The sequence below is a fragment of the Monodelphis domestica genome, chromosome 2 (genome assembly GCF_027887165.1).
Source record: "Monodelphis domestica isolate mMonDom1 chromosome 2, mMonDom1.pri, whole genome shotgun sequence".
NCBI lineage: Eukaryota > Metazoa > Chordata > Mammalia > Didelphimorphia > Didelphidae > Monodelphis > Monodelphis domestica.
In genome coordinates, this window is record NC_077228.1 from 319879673 (window position 1) to 319894675 (window position 15003).

General features: G+C 36.0%; 1 protein-coding gene across 4 annotated transcripts in view; it reads left to right on the forward strand.

Annotated features, from left to right (window-relative positions):
• The first annotated feature begins 9669 nt into the window (after positions 1-9669).
• Positions 9670-15003, forward strand: part of COL19A1 (collagen type XIX alpha 1 chain) — a 453356-nt gene continuing 448022 nt past the window's right edge. The window contains exon 1 of one of the 4 annotated variants that reach the window (XM_056818442.1): positions 9670-9872. The gene's annotated coding sequence lies outside the window, so the exon portion shown is untranslated. Of the gene's footprint in view, positions 9873-10293; positions 10489-15003 lie in introns of those variants that run through there. The other 3 variants (XM_056818444.1, XM_056818443.1, XM_056818445.1) reach the window with 3 other exon arrangements.

Here is a 15003-nt window from a genome sequence, read left to right on the forward strand (position 1 = left end):
GAAACATGGGTAGTCAACAAATGAAAAAATTTAAATTAAGCATTTTTTGAGGCAAATTTTTAAAAAATCTATTGATATATGAACTATTGGTACAAATAGTAAAAGCTTATGTAAACTATACTATTTTTTCAAATACTAAATTTTACTTTGCTATAATCAGGTGTATAGAAACAATATAGGTATATAGTCTTTTTAAAATGCTAGAATGAAACTTACATGACAAGGTTTAAGAAGAATATTCACTTTTTAAAGGAAGTAAATTCGATCCTGAAGGGAAAACATCAGTTTTTATATGTTTTCCATAATATATTCTTGTGACAGGCAACAGTCAAAGAAGTTAGAACAGGTGAATTTAAATGCAGTAGCAGAGTAGCTCTCTAAATGGATTTTCAACAAAGAAGATGAATTTTAAAAGGTTTTGTAGGTTCCTTATTTGGATAAGCTGCTATGGCTCAAAGATTACTGTGCTATGAACTTCAGTTGTCAAACCACCAATAGATTTTCTGATCTTTTGAAACTCACAAAGTTATGACCTGGTCAATTTGATCTCTGATACTCACTCAGTCACTTAAGATCAGAGAAAAATAAACATGAAAGAAACAGAATCAATAGAGCCATGTGTTCATGGCCACATGTAGGTGAGGATAAGGGAATGGGCCGCTAACAGTCCCAAGACACACTACTAATTCTGTTCCCCTCTATAAACTTACAACATTTCTTCCTCATCATTTGAACAGTCCCAAAGAAAGAAATAGTGTCTGTTCATGCCTTATGCATGCAAATTCTGTTCCATCTCAATAGCCTGCTAAAATTCTGTAAAACATATTGAATACTTACACATGCTCTATATTAGAGAAAGATTTTGCTAATGCCTGGAAGCAAATTCCCCAAGCTTCCATGTGGATTTGCAGCCAGAAAACATATATGTTTCAAAAACTGAACCTCCATTGACTAGGTTACTGTTAGATTAGATTCAAAGGGGTGCAAATAATTTTAACAAATATCCTCTTTGGATCCACTAAGTTTCTTATCAACGAAACTGACTTTTCTACTGTCCCTCAAAGTCATTTTCATCTTTATTCTTTTTGTTACCACAGAATCTCAAAGTTGGAAGATATCTCAGAAAGTTTTTAGGATATTAAAAAAAAATCCCACTACATCCAATATTCGTAGAGTTTTAACATAAATGAGACTTTTAATTTGTCAAAAGGCCTTCATTTATCAAGATAATCATGTGGCTTGGGATGTTTTTATCTTTAATATGATTAACTTGATTGTTTTCCTAATGTCAAACTATTTTTCCTAATTTTCAACACTCTGGTATAAACCCAAGTTGGTCATAATGAATGATTTCTTGACTGAATTGCTATAGTCTGACATTTAGAATTTTTAAATTGAGGAATTCATTAATGATATTGATTCAGTGTTCTTTCTTTGTTTTGCCCTTTCCTGATTTAGGTGTTAGGGTTGTATTTGTACCTAAAAATAATTTAATAAAGCAATTTCTCAATTTCTGCATATGAATTGTGTTACATTGGTGTTAAATATTCTTCAAAAGATTGATAGAATTCTCCTGTAAATCCATTAGTATTAGGAGTTTTTTCTTTGGTAGTTACTAACTCCAAGTGTCATTTGAACCATGACTCCTGTCATAGTTTCAAATGTCCTTATTCTGGGTTGCCCTCCTTTGTACCAACTCTAGTTTGCCAATATTCTTCCTTAAAAGTGCTCATAATAATGCTCCAAATATTGTCTGACCAAGGCAGTAAACAGTGTAAATATCTCATTCCTAGTTTTATAAATTATGCTTCTCTTAATGTAGTCTAAGATCATCTAAGTAGTTTTGTTTGCTATTGTCACTTTTACCTCACATTGAACGTATACCAATATTCCTACATCTTTTTCATGGGAATAGCTCCACCTAGAACTTTTACTTAGACCAAATTTAGTAGTTTTCAATTTTTTCCCTTTTATACTTCAGTTTCTTATATAGTCCTGGCATTTTAGTCTGGGTAACAGTGCCAAAAAGAAAGAGCTCCTCACCCTCACTGGAGGAAGACTATGGTGGGAGAGGGAAAAGGGAGAGAGTCTTCCTGATTGATCTAGAGAACAGAGCCTGCCATTGTGGTGATTAAGATATGGAAGAATGTGTCAAATTTTTTCCTATCTATATCCTACAAGTGTCTGGTTTTGACTTGGTTATATCTTTCTTTTCTTGGTTATATCCTTGTACTATATCAAGTACAAGTAGGGAAAGCTTGCAAGGGGAATGGGCAGGATTAAGTTTCTTGAAAATAGAGACTTTTTTTGGCTAATATTTTTATCCCTAGGGTGTAGCACAGTGTCTGCTACTTGGCAAATGCTTAATTGCTTATTGACTTGAAGAGTTTGGTGTATTTGACAAACTCATGAATATCTATGGAGGGAAGTGAGATACAATTCATCTTATCCTGACTAGTTAATCTAGCTAATTGCCAGACTCTTGGGACATTCCAAACATTAGTCCCCACTCCTCATCTTTCTTAACTTCTCTGCATCATGGACCTACTTGGCCATTTGCTTTTCTTGGATATTTTCTCTTCAAAGGGTTTTCATGATTCTGTTCTCTCCTGGGTCTCCTCCTAATTATCTGTGTACTTCTTTGTCTTCTTTGTTGAATCATCACCTATATCCTTCTACTTTACTTTAAATTTCTCCCATAACTCCAGTCTGTGCCCTCTTATCTCCATACTATTCCTTGGAGAATTTATCAGCTTCTATAGGTACAATTATTGTCTTTATACAGATGATTCCAAGATTTCTTTATTTATATTACTAATTTTACTCCTTATCTTCCATTTTACATCAACAACTACCTGTAGAATATCAATTACTGAATATTCTATAGGTTTTCTAAGTTCTACAAGTCCAAAACAGAATCCCTCTACTTACTTCTTTTCCAAACATCTTCATTTCTTTTTGTGGGTACCACTACTTAGTCAGGTTCCCAATTTCAGAATCATCTTCCATTTTAGCCTCTACCTTATTTCTACATCTAATCAAATGACATATCTTGTTGGTCCGCAACATACATGTCATTTGTGTTAACCTCCCTCTACTAGATTCTCCAGGTTCCCTTAAAACTCAGATTATGTGCTACCTTTTAGGGGAAACTTCCTGATTGGCCTAGTTATTAATAATCTCTCCCTCCTCAAATAAGCATATCCTAGGAGTATGTGAATTACTTGAGATAAACAGTCATTTTTGATATGACTTTATTTTCTGACAGCAGTGGTTATATGTGGGTGTGCTTCTACTGATACCAGAATGATTCCAAAAATCTAACTTTGACTAGATGAAACCAGAAAATCAGTTTTTATGCCTCTAGTTAGTTCTGTAAGAGTGAAAATTATGAGACTTGATGTAAATTAATAATTTTATTAATCAAAAGTAATAGGAGAAAAAGGTAGACAAATAGTAGAGAGCAATATAAAAGGTACTTTTCTTATTACTTCATTTAGTTGCTATTCTGTGGCCATTTTTGGACCTCCTAACCATGTTCCACATGCAGATTCAGTCAGCAACAAACAAGAAATCTGCTTTTGCCTCAGAGTTAACTATGGCTTTCTCTTTGCCTGCACTGCCTAGGGGCAGTCCAGGGAGCATTGTGGGGAAGATCTCTCTGTCCCCTGTCTATTGATCTCTTGACTCTACTGCTACATTTTTTAGGCTGTCATTAACCCAATGATTTTCTTCACATATTCCTGGTCTCCAGGTCAAATCATAGGCAGGGGATGAGGTCAAGTGTGCAACCCCAGGAGAGGGAGGAAGAGTAAATTTCTTTCACACAGTTCTCTACTTTTGGAGTGCTAGATTTCATGCTATATTTATATATTTCATTACTCCCTTTTTATATAATTTGTTATTTTCTAATTCATTTGTTTTTAAGACTGGATGTTATTCCAGGGAAACGTGGAGAAATTATAGCTCTTAAAGAGCACACTACCATGCCTATTAGTGATACTATAGTCACTATTGGTCTAGGGAAGCTAAATATTTCAAGGAATATTAAATACCACAGTGAAACAAGATCAACTGCACTTCAGCTCAAAGGCAAGTGCAATTAAGATAGAAAAAAATGCCAAGAAGTGATAAACTATTGCTCTTAAATCACCTAATTAATCCTCAGGAAAAAAGCAAAGACTTTCAGAGGAATTTGGAAGGTTCAGAAGTTGTTACTGATTTTTTTTTCAGAACTCATTACCATTGCTAGGAAGAAAAAATATTTGTTATTTGAATGGCAATGTAAAGACTATAGTTCTGGAGATTGGGAAAAGGTAGATTTTGCTAACACAGTTCATTTTAAATTCAAATCTATGTCAAAATCATTTTAAAGTAAAGTTTAAGTTGGCCTGTAACATTCAGAAATTTCCAACACTATATCCCCAAATTAGATATTTTTATTTTCAATGTGCTTGTAAGTCTTGCCCCCACTATAAGAATAATCTGATAAATATATTTATGTTTCAAAAAACAAAATTATTTTTGAGTTGCATAATTTTCCAAATAGAGATGGGTTACAAAAATATATCCTTGCCACACATTATGAAAATTTAAGAAATTTATTCTAGACATGGAGATCAATATGCTTCAGTGGTCTAGGAATTTATTTGGTTTAAACTGTATTGAAAACTTGTAGGCTATGTGAGAATTTATTTTTCATATGCTGTATATTGGGGAGAATTACTATGCATTCCTGTATTTGGGACCTGGGTCAGGGATTCCATCTAGTTTTCTGCTTTTGGCATTTTCTTTGTCCTTGGGAATCCCAAGGAATCTCTTCCTTTTTTTTTTTTAAACAGAATTTGGTTAATAAATAAAGGAGACAAGGATTCTTTTCATGTGGATGTGGCCTGTCCATCTGTGGGGGTACAGAAGGTGGATAGGTTGTTTGACCACCTATTAATTAGCTATTATCAATTAAAATGTCTTAGGATGGTCCATGGAAAGGCTGAATAAGGAGCTCCTAAGAATCTATTTATTATATTGTCAGACCCAGGCCAGATCATCCCTGGTCTCTGAGAAAGCCTTGGAGACCTATATCACTTTATCAGTTATGATATTGGCCTAATTAATAAATCTGATATAATCAATAACCTTACATTCTTATCCAAAAATGAAATCTCAAGATATTTTAAATCATAACAGCTATCATGGAAACAATGAACTATTTATTAAAGATATTCTCAATATCTGAATATAATATATGGCTTTGTGTTGAAAAATTAAATAATGTGTCAAAATCTCATGAGTGTAGTGCAATATGATGTGAGTACAAAGAGGTCATATTTCATAAAAATATTTTAAAGACCAAAATATTGTAAGGCATCATATGAGTCAATAATTATTTTTACTTTGACACAATTCATTTGCACATGACAATAGCTATTTAAGTTATTTAATTGCCGAATCCCTTTAGTAGACTATCAGCTCCTTGAGGGCATGAACTGTTTTTCAGTTTGTATTTGGTTCCCCCACTACCTAACATGTAGTATGCATAGTAGGTGCTTATTATTATTATATTAAATGCTTTTTTATTGGTGAGAATTCATTCCAGGGCTGGTTAAACCATTTAAACATATGTTTGTGAGAACAGAGAGAATGTGAATAGTTTGGCTGGACCATTTCATATAAAGTACGTTGGAAAGGTGAGATGAAGTCATGCCATAAATTGTATTGCATGCCCCAAGCAAATGTTTTATATTTTATATCGCTGTTAATGGTATGTGTCACTGAATATTTTTTATCTTGGGAGTGATATAGTCAGATATGCTCACAGGAAGAACATTTTAAAACAATATGAGAAGGGAAATCATGGAGGAAGTCCAGTTAAGAGGCTGTTACTGTTATTAATATTCTAGGTGAAAGGTAAGAGAAGACTGAATTATATTGATAAAGCTAAGAGTGGGGAGAAGGGAATGCATGTAATAGGTATACAAAGGACTAACAAAACTTGGGAAATGATTAAATAGTTAAAGAGAAGGGAGAAGTAAAGATGTCTGAATTTTCCATGAAATATGAACTTTAAAATACACTTCTCAGCTTTACCAATTCCACATTGCATATAATGTCAGCATTTATACCACAGCTTTATCCATACTGTAATAAAGGAATATTTGAGTGATAAATGATAACTAAAGATCAGATCTGCCAATTTCCTCCCTTTCCTCCCTTTCCCCTCCCTGGTTTTCCTCCCTCCTTGTCCCTCCTCCCTTCTTCCCTGCCCTTCCAGTTGATTCCTTTGTTGGTCTCTCTAAATTCAGGGTGAGTTTTATGATGTCTCAAATAAAATACTCTTTCTCTTCTTTAAGATTAAGTAAGGGGTTTATTGGAGAAGAAGGAAATGGAAGGAAAGAGGGTTTTGAGGTTTCCCTAAACACTAGAATAATTCCTGCGTTGGAGAATGGTGAAATATAGTTCAGATTGAGAAAATGGGTTAACAGGTCTGGAAATTCAGTCACTGTAACACAGCAGAGAAGTCAAAGAGAGCTGGACTTTGTCCTTTCTTTTTGTCCCCAAGCCAAGAGACCCTTCTTCCTTTCTGTCTCCAAGGCAAAGAGATCCAGATTTACTTTCTGTCTCAAAAGCAAAGAGAGACCCTGATTTCAGTTTGTTCTGATCCTTCTCAACAGTCTTTTCTGGTCCCCATTCTAATTAGAATGTTCTCCTTGAGTGACAACTCTGGAGTCTTGCTTTTCCAGCCTTTTCTGCAGACTTCTTTTTCTCTCCTCCTTATTTATATATACTTAATATACTTAACCCTAATGTCTCACTTTGTGACAGACACTGTCTAGATTCTCAGAAGATGTTCTTATAAACTAAGTGCTGAAAACCATACCAGTGATCAACTCCTCCTCTCTTATTTCTAAGCCAGGTGCATTTCACAAGCTAGATCATTTTTTAGAAATGAAAACAAATATAAAAATGACTAATGAGAACAGCATATCTTCCAGGAAGACTCTGTACTAGAGCCACAATAGTGGGAACAACACCTTGAGTCAAAAGTAAACTACTGAATATAAGACTATAAATGTAGGCCATTTTTTAAACCTTTAAATATAAGAGTTACATTTTAGGTCTTCAAGTGAATATAACTAGAAGGGAATATTGACGATGACAAGTTAGAATTCAGTAATTACAGATAACAGTAACGTCTGTTCTATTACTATTGATGCACTGAAGTAATTTGCTTGATTTTTGTGTGGAAGTCATGTCCAGTGCCCTGCAAATTCACTGAAGAATGAATACCCTTATGTTTTGGTAACTGAGAAGTTAGCTTGGGGCACTGCTGAATTTCTTTCTCCTTGGCAAATGGAAACTCTGGAGTAAAAAAAAAGAAAAAGAGAATATAAAAAGAACTGATAATGCAATATTTTTAAAAGTTAGAAAATAAAGAGACATAGGGAAAAGGATTGGACAAGAATGAGGCTCGTTTAGGGGTAAAAAAACCCCAAGCATTACAAAACTATTGTTGTTGTACTGAACAATGTGCATTTTAAATGGGTTAAACTATACATCTGGTGTATTCAAAGAATAGAATCAACTTTGAAAAAACATCAAATGTAGTTCACTCCTCTGGTGGCACAAAAACAGTTAACCTTGTCCCACACAGAACATAAATGTTGAAAGGTTTTCATTTCTAAAATAGCTTTTTTAGTACAGAAGGGATTCCCACATGCACACAGCTAAACTGGGCATTAGAAAGGCAGCAAGCTGTTTGCCAAGATTCAGAGTTCTGTCAGAAGCCCCTATTATTTTCAGATGTTAGGTCAGGGACAGCAGTTTCAGGGGACAGTTAAAGGAAAGACTGATCCTTTTAAATTTTACTTAGGATACATAAAGTGCTGCTGGTTAGGAAGAAGAAACTTTCTATTTTAGGTCACTTTCAAATTCAATGACAAAAATTTTAGAAAAGACTAAAACTTAGCAGGCTGTGAGCATGTGTGTGTGTGTGTGTGTGTGTGTGTGTGTGTGTGTGTGTGTGTAATGTAAGAGACTGATGATTTTGAAACCAGAATTAGTAAGAGTGAATGAAATGGGAATATGTTTTTAAAAATGAAAAGCAGAAACGAGATGATATAGTTGAGGTTTGGGGCATTTGCAGGATAATGAATAGTAGAAATTTGAAAGTAAAGAATATAGTTCTCCATTTTTTATTGTAGATAGAAAGAGATATTTTAAAATGGTAAAATGGATATAACTAAGCTTGGATATTTTAAATGACTGTTAAAACATTTCAGAGAATTGTGAGATTTTAAAAATGTTTAATATACTTTATTTTTTATTAAAACATAAGTTAGAAGCAAGAGTTTAATTTCCCGAGTATTTTAAAAAATTTAAGTGGTACCAATTAACTATATATATATATATATATATATATGTATGTATCCGTTTTACAGAGAATTATACAAAGAGAAATTAAAACCAAAATGCTCATTTCAAAATAATAGCTACTTGTGGATATAGAGAATACAACTTAATAGAAAACAAATGTTAAAATATGGATTCTAAGGTATATTTGTTGTTGTTTGTCAATGGAATAAACACCAAAAGACATGAAGTTATGAATCATGTCTTTCAAAATGGTCATTTGAGCAGTGTGACTCACTTGGTATCCTGGATGTTTGGCTCTTCTCCATAGCAAACCAAAAATTAATGATGAAAATCATGAAAGAAAAGATTATTCCATGAGATTTTAAAACATGCTTTACAAAGGAAAAGTTTGTATCACTGTGGATAAGGATTTATATAATAAATGGAATCTGAAATTTCAGATACTTGTATCAGCCTAGAAGAAATTTTTAAAAAATCTTTCAGTCAATAAGTCTTTTACCATCTCTTTTAATATTTATCACTCTTACATCAGTAAATGGTATGTCAGGGGGACATCAAGCATCTGTGCTGTCAAGTTATATTTAAAACTTTTTAACTGAAAATCTTTCTTCTTCCAGACATTTCATTTACACCAAGCCCATTACAATATAAGTAGTATATTTTTGTGTACTTCATTACACTTTTAAACTTCTAAAGTTTGAGGCATTATTAATCAATAAAGAAATGGCTTAATTTGTATAAAATCCTTTTTCTAACCAATGACGGCCCTAAACTACAACAAAAAAGCAAAACATGATATTCATTTTCCAATGTCCGTATTACCTTTCTATATGCTACATAGTTTTCTTTTTCCAGTGCTCTTGTTTAAATACAAAGAAATCTGAAGGAAATAGTCTTGTTCAGATGTTGAGTTGCCCCAAGTTCAAATAAGTGAATTAGTGGCAAGAATGGATGACATGGGCTAAGAAATAGTGAGATTATTACTTAAAGTTTTCTGTATATTAACATTATTATTTTTTAAATGAGCATGCTATTAGCTTTTCAAACTTGTAATAGAAAACTGAGGGAGGGAATGACATTCTTAACCATTAGCTGTTCAGATCCGATTCTCCACCTGTAGGTTTGGGCCATATAGAACACTTTCTATTTCCTGATTCAAAACCAGAAGTCAGACACTCCCCAAACCTGAAAATAGGATAGTCCATTTTATTATCTATGAATGACACAGCTTTCAAAATGATGTGATACCACATCACATCCTTTTCTGGCATAGTATTTCCAGATCTAAAATATCTTATTGTGATTAAGTAAAGACCTGTGCATGTCTTGTTGGTGTCCCGTTTTCAGTTCTGGCTGAGTGGGAGGGTCACACTGAGTGAGACTAATAAGGACAGAGATGCATCCCCTTTCCCACTCATAGGAGACTCACTCAACTCCTCAGCAGTACAGCAGCCTTGTACGGACCTCTACTGTGCTTCTGAGGGACTTAAACACTGAAGGTAAGCTATTCAAATTTGTAACTATGTTTTCCCTAGCCTACACACAAACATTCTATGCATGTAATTTGTCCATGTCAATGGTCATTGATGTTTATCTGCTTCTCAGTGTTTTAACTATGCTCAGTGAGTAATTTACATACTACTCTAGAGACAAGTAAATAGAACACAAAAAGAGATCAAATATATACCTTTAATTATAGATTCCATACAAATTTACATTATAACATGGCCATGCCAGTTATAATGGGTGCTACATACAGTTCAGTACATATGCAACGCAGGTTTGCCCATTTTAAGGCAGGGCTAAAGGTATGGCTGAATATAGGAATACTGGCAGTTCTGTTAAGTATGTGCTGCTGTGTATAGACATATATTCATAGAGAATCTCCTAGTGATGCCCTTGCTACAAGAATATCAATCCAGAAGAACAGGCAATGCTTTTAGATCTGTTTGGATATTCTGGTGTCCTAGGTCCAGGAACTTAATTTAAGATGTGTTAGAAATTGAGAAAACAGGCAGGAATTGTTAAAATGCGAGGTTCCTGCTCTTCAGTTTCTGCCTAGGGTGGCACGACCTACCGGGACATTCCGGAATCTGCTCCTATGTCATGGCCTACGTGAGACTACGGGGTCCAGGAGGGGGGAGGAGGGAAAGTAGCTCTAGCTGCAGCAGCTGGGGCACTGTTTCTGCAGAGTGTCCCCGGGCCCCAGTTCCTTCATTACCATGCAGCACGCGGCTGCTACTCGCCAGGCTTTAGCAGCCGCCTCCCGAATCTTCCAGTTGCATCCGCGACCGCCGCTCTAATGTCCAGGTCACTGCCGCTGGCTGCGGTCGCCGCTGACTGCTGTCTCCCCTGCACAAACGCCTTCTGCGGCCCTAGACGTGGCCGGCGCCACTGCAAGAACGCTCGCTGCCGTTCGTGCGGTCTCAGGCGCGACGGGAGTGTTGTCAACGCCCTCAGCGCGCAGTCTTGAAGCTTGGGTGCAGCCTAGCTAGGGCGCTGCAGGGTCCCACAGAAGTTTGTTGGCCCGGAGCCAAGTGCACTAGTCCCAAGTGGGCCGGCGAGGAAGCCAGTTGGCTGCCAGGGGAGCGCGCCAGCAATCTGAACCAGAGACCTAGCGGGACTGTGGAGGGCGGAAGCAAGGGAGGAGGTGCCTGGAGAGGAATTGGGAACAGGCCAGGTTAAGTCCAAAACGAAGAAAGACGAAGATAGAACTAACTAAAGGGAGCGAGGTGCATGCGTGCAGCTAACCCTGCTCAGAGAAGCAGAAGCTAGTTTGGAAGATCAGCTTGAGAACACGGGGGAGTGGGTGGGAGAGAGTACCAGGGGCTTTGCACATAGTGGGAGCCTAATATATGTTAGCTATATTGTATAATTATATTGGAGAGAGTGAGTGGGGCTCAAGATCAGGGAGTGAATTAATAGTTTGAAACGAAAATCTAGGAGTTTCAGAAAGTGAGAGTTTGAGGTTTGGGTTTGGGGAGACGAAACCAAAATTATTCCCTCCCCTTCCTTTCTATACCCACACTTCTTTGCCTATTATAACGCATACACTACCTACCTCATAGAGTCTCCGGGAGGGAAAGCACATAGTAAAACCGAAAGCGCTGTGTACATATGAATATTGGTTATGCTCTGCTTTGTAAGGGAGAAATTGGGAAGGGAGAGGTGATAAGAACAAAAAAGGGTGCTCTGAAGGAGTTTGTACTAGCCCAGAAGTAGGGATGTGGGTAGGAAGTGCTGAGTTAAAGCCACCAAAAGAAATAGGAAGTCAGAATTTTAATTTGTCCCTAGATCGAGCATCAGCTGTGTGTTGTGGGAAGAGTGCTGGATTTGGAACCCCAGGACATGGATTCAGGTGCCTAGCAACTTAAAAATCCTTGGACTTCAGTTTCCCACTTTGTAAAATGAAAGGACTGGGCCATTCTGGGTTCTAAATCTATGATTTTATGACCACTGCCGTGATTTTTCAATTAAAATAAGATCTGTTCACTTTTTTGGGAAGTGCAGTTCGATTGCTAGCTTTTAAAGGAAGGTTTTTTAACCTGGGGTACTAAGAAACGCGGAGGGGGTGAGGCGTAGGAGGAAGGGAGGTGCTAAAGATTTGGATGGAGAAAAGTACATCTTTTTAAAAAAATATACACTTGGTTTCTTTTGTAATCCTGAATGTTTTATGTGTTAAACATATTATTCTCAGAAGAGGGCCATGGGTTTCAAGAGACCACCAAAGGGGGCAGTGGCACAAAAAAGTTTAAGAACTTTTTACTTAAAGGGAACCTATACCAATCCCTCCCCACCCCTAGTTGTTAGTGGTCTTTGCAGCCTACTCCATATTACTTGTTCTTTAATTTTCTATATACATTTGTCTCCCCTCAATAAAATGTAAGCTATTTGAGGGCAATGGCAAGGTAGTTTTTGTATTGCATTCCTAGTGCCTGCTACATAGTAACATTTAATAAATGCTTATTGTATTAAATTGAATTGTTGGTTCTTTGCACAATAATGTTTTCTTAAATGGCACTGGTAAATATAAGGTATTACAGTAGAAAGAGTAAATCTCGTTTTTTTTTTTATGTGGAATGTGTGATCTTGGGCAAGACACAGCCTCCTTGGGGCTCACTTTCCTATTCTGTAAAATAAGAGGGTTGGACTAGATGACTCCAGAGGTTTTTTTCACACTCCAGGTCCTTTATACTTTTAGAAGTTAGCTTTTAGATCAGGTCATAGGATTTTCTCAGTTTTGTAGATTATTGGGAATTTACCTGTGGAGATGCTACTGTCCACACTGAGGATGTGGTATAAACGTGGTTCTGAAAAGAATTACCACCTCTTTAAAGAGAGTGAATAACCTTTCAATTAGAAGAGGAAGGTGCTCTGGAAGTAGAAAGTTAATTCCCTGGGAGAGAAGAGGGATGAAAACTAAAGTGAGGATATCCTACACAAAGTATATCTAGCCCTATTACTAAAACCTCTGAGGAATTTCAATGTGTGACTTATACTTTTGGTTTTTACCCCAGAATAGGCAGAGAGATCACAGGAGGGCAGTTAATCCTGAGCCTCAACACGAAAATGCCATTCAAATAGCAAAAAAAAAAAGAAGGGGTGATTAAAAATTATTAACCCCATTAACTGTAGGAGTCTTTATCTGAATCACAGACTCCTACAGGTGTCATGGAAAGCAAACCATTCTCACATGGATGCCTATCCTATTCTTGAAATTTTTCTAGGAAGGGCATTTTGCATTCACCATATTATTATTGCATTTTGAAATCACCTTTTTGGTGAGCAAACCTTTCTCATGTCATACCTAAATCTCTCTTGCTATGCTTTTAAAAACTCATCTTCTTGCTATTACTCACACACAGAAATTCATCTTCCACCTCTATGCTTTTCCCCTGGACACAGCCCTTCCTTACTTTTTAGAATCCTCTTCTTCCTTCAAGATTCAATTCAAGCACTACCTTCTGCCTAAAGCTTTTCCTTACTCTTCCACTATCAATATAGAAAGCAGAGAGAATAGAAATGAATGGAGCTAGGTGGGATCATTCTTTAAAGTCTTCTGGGGAGAGTGAACCTTGAACAAAATATTACAGTCAAGGAATAGAATGGTTTGCCCAAATACAGCAGGGAGGGCATTCCAGGCAAAGGGAATGGCATGTGTCAAGGCTTAGAGTCAGGGGTGAGCAAGTCATGTGCCTGGCTAAAGTAAAGAATCCAAGTTGGAGTGTAACAGGAGATGAGGGAGGTAGGGGGGGAGGGGAGGAAGGCAGAGGAAGAGACAAAGGTAGAGGATATTCTAGTACATACAGTTTTAGATGTAATATGGTAGTTATAACTTAGATTTTGGAGCGGAATAATAGGATTATGTGATTTCATATGTATATATTTCATATATAATATTTTAAAAACCAGGGAGGCAAATAGGCTATTTACTATTGTTTTACTCATTATGACAAAAGTGGGAACAAGGCAAATACGTAAATACTAGACAATATCTGAAAAATTGTGATAAGGTCTTCCTATGCACTGGAGGCTTTGAATTTATATTGTAACATGCAAGTTTTTATTTATTAAAATGCTACATTTGCATAGAACATTACAAAGAGCTATGTTATTTTCATCTCTTTGAAATAAAATAATAGCTCAAATCTGTCTCCAGAAAATCCCTAAAGAGTTAATTTAAGGATGGAAATTTTACTGGATTACAACAAAGTCAAAGGTCGGGAAAAGTTCATAAAATCATTGATCTACAGCTGGAAGGGACTCTAGAGTTTATGAGACCAAGCCTCTCATTTTAGAGAGGAGAAAAAAGGAGCATCTTAGTGGTAAAGGGACTTGCCCAGGGTCACACAATTGGTAAATAAGTTAATGATAATAAATAACATTCATATAGCATCTGCTGTGTCTCAAGTACTGTTCTAAGTAAGTGCTTTATAATTATCTCATTTGGTACTTGAATAACAATTCTGGGAATAAGTATTATTATTATTATTATTACTATTATCCCCATTTTACATTTGAGGAAACTGAGACAAAGCATGAAGTGATTTGCCTAGGGTCACATAACTAGTAAGGATGATAGGATGGAAATAATGTTGGCTTTCGAATGAAAAGACTTAAGTTCAAATTCTGATGCATGACTTTGGGATCTGCAAAATGAAGAGGGTCAAACTAGATGATACTTTACTTTTTAAAGTTTTTGAAAATTTTATTTAATTAATTAGTTTAAAATATCTTTCCATGATTACAAGATTCCTGTTCTTTCCCTTCCCTACCTCTTCCTCCCTCACATAGCTGATACACAATTCCACTGGGTTTTACATATGTCATTGATCAAGACCTATTTCCATATTATTAATATTTGCACTAGGGTGATCATTTAGAATTTATACCCACAGTCATATCCCCATCAACCCATGTGATCAAAGAGTTGTTTTTCTTCTGTGTTTCAATACCCACAATTCTTCCTCTGAATGTGGATGGTATTTTCCCATAGGTCTCTCAGAATTGTCCTGGATAGATAATCTTTAAATCTATGATTCTGCTTCAAATTTTCCCAGTTTGTGCTAGTCCATGAAGCCTTTTGAAATTCTATCTAATAAAAAGAAAACAATGCATGTTCGACTCTTA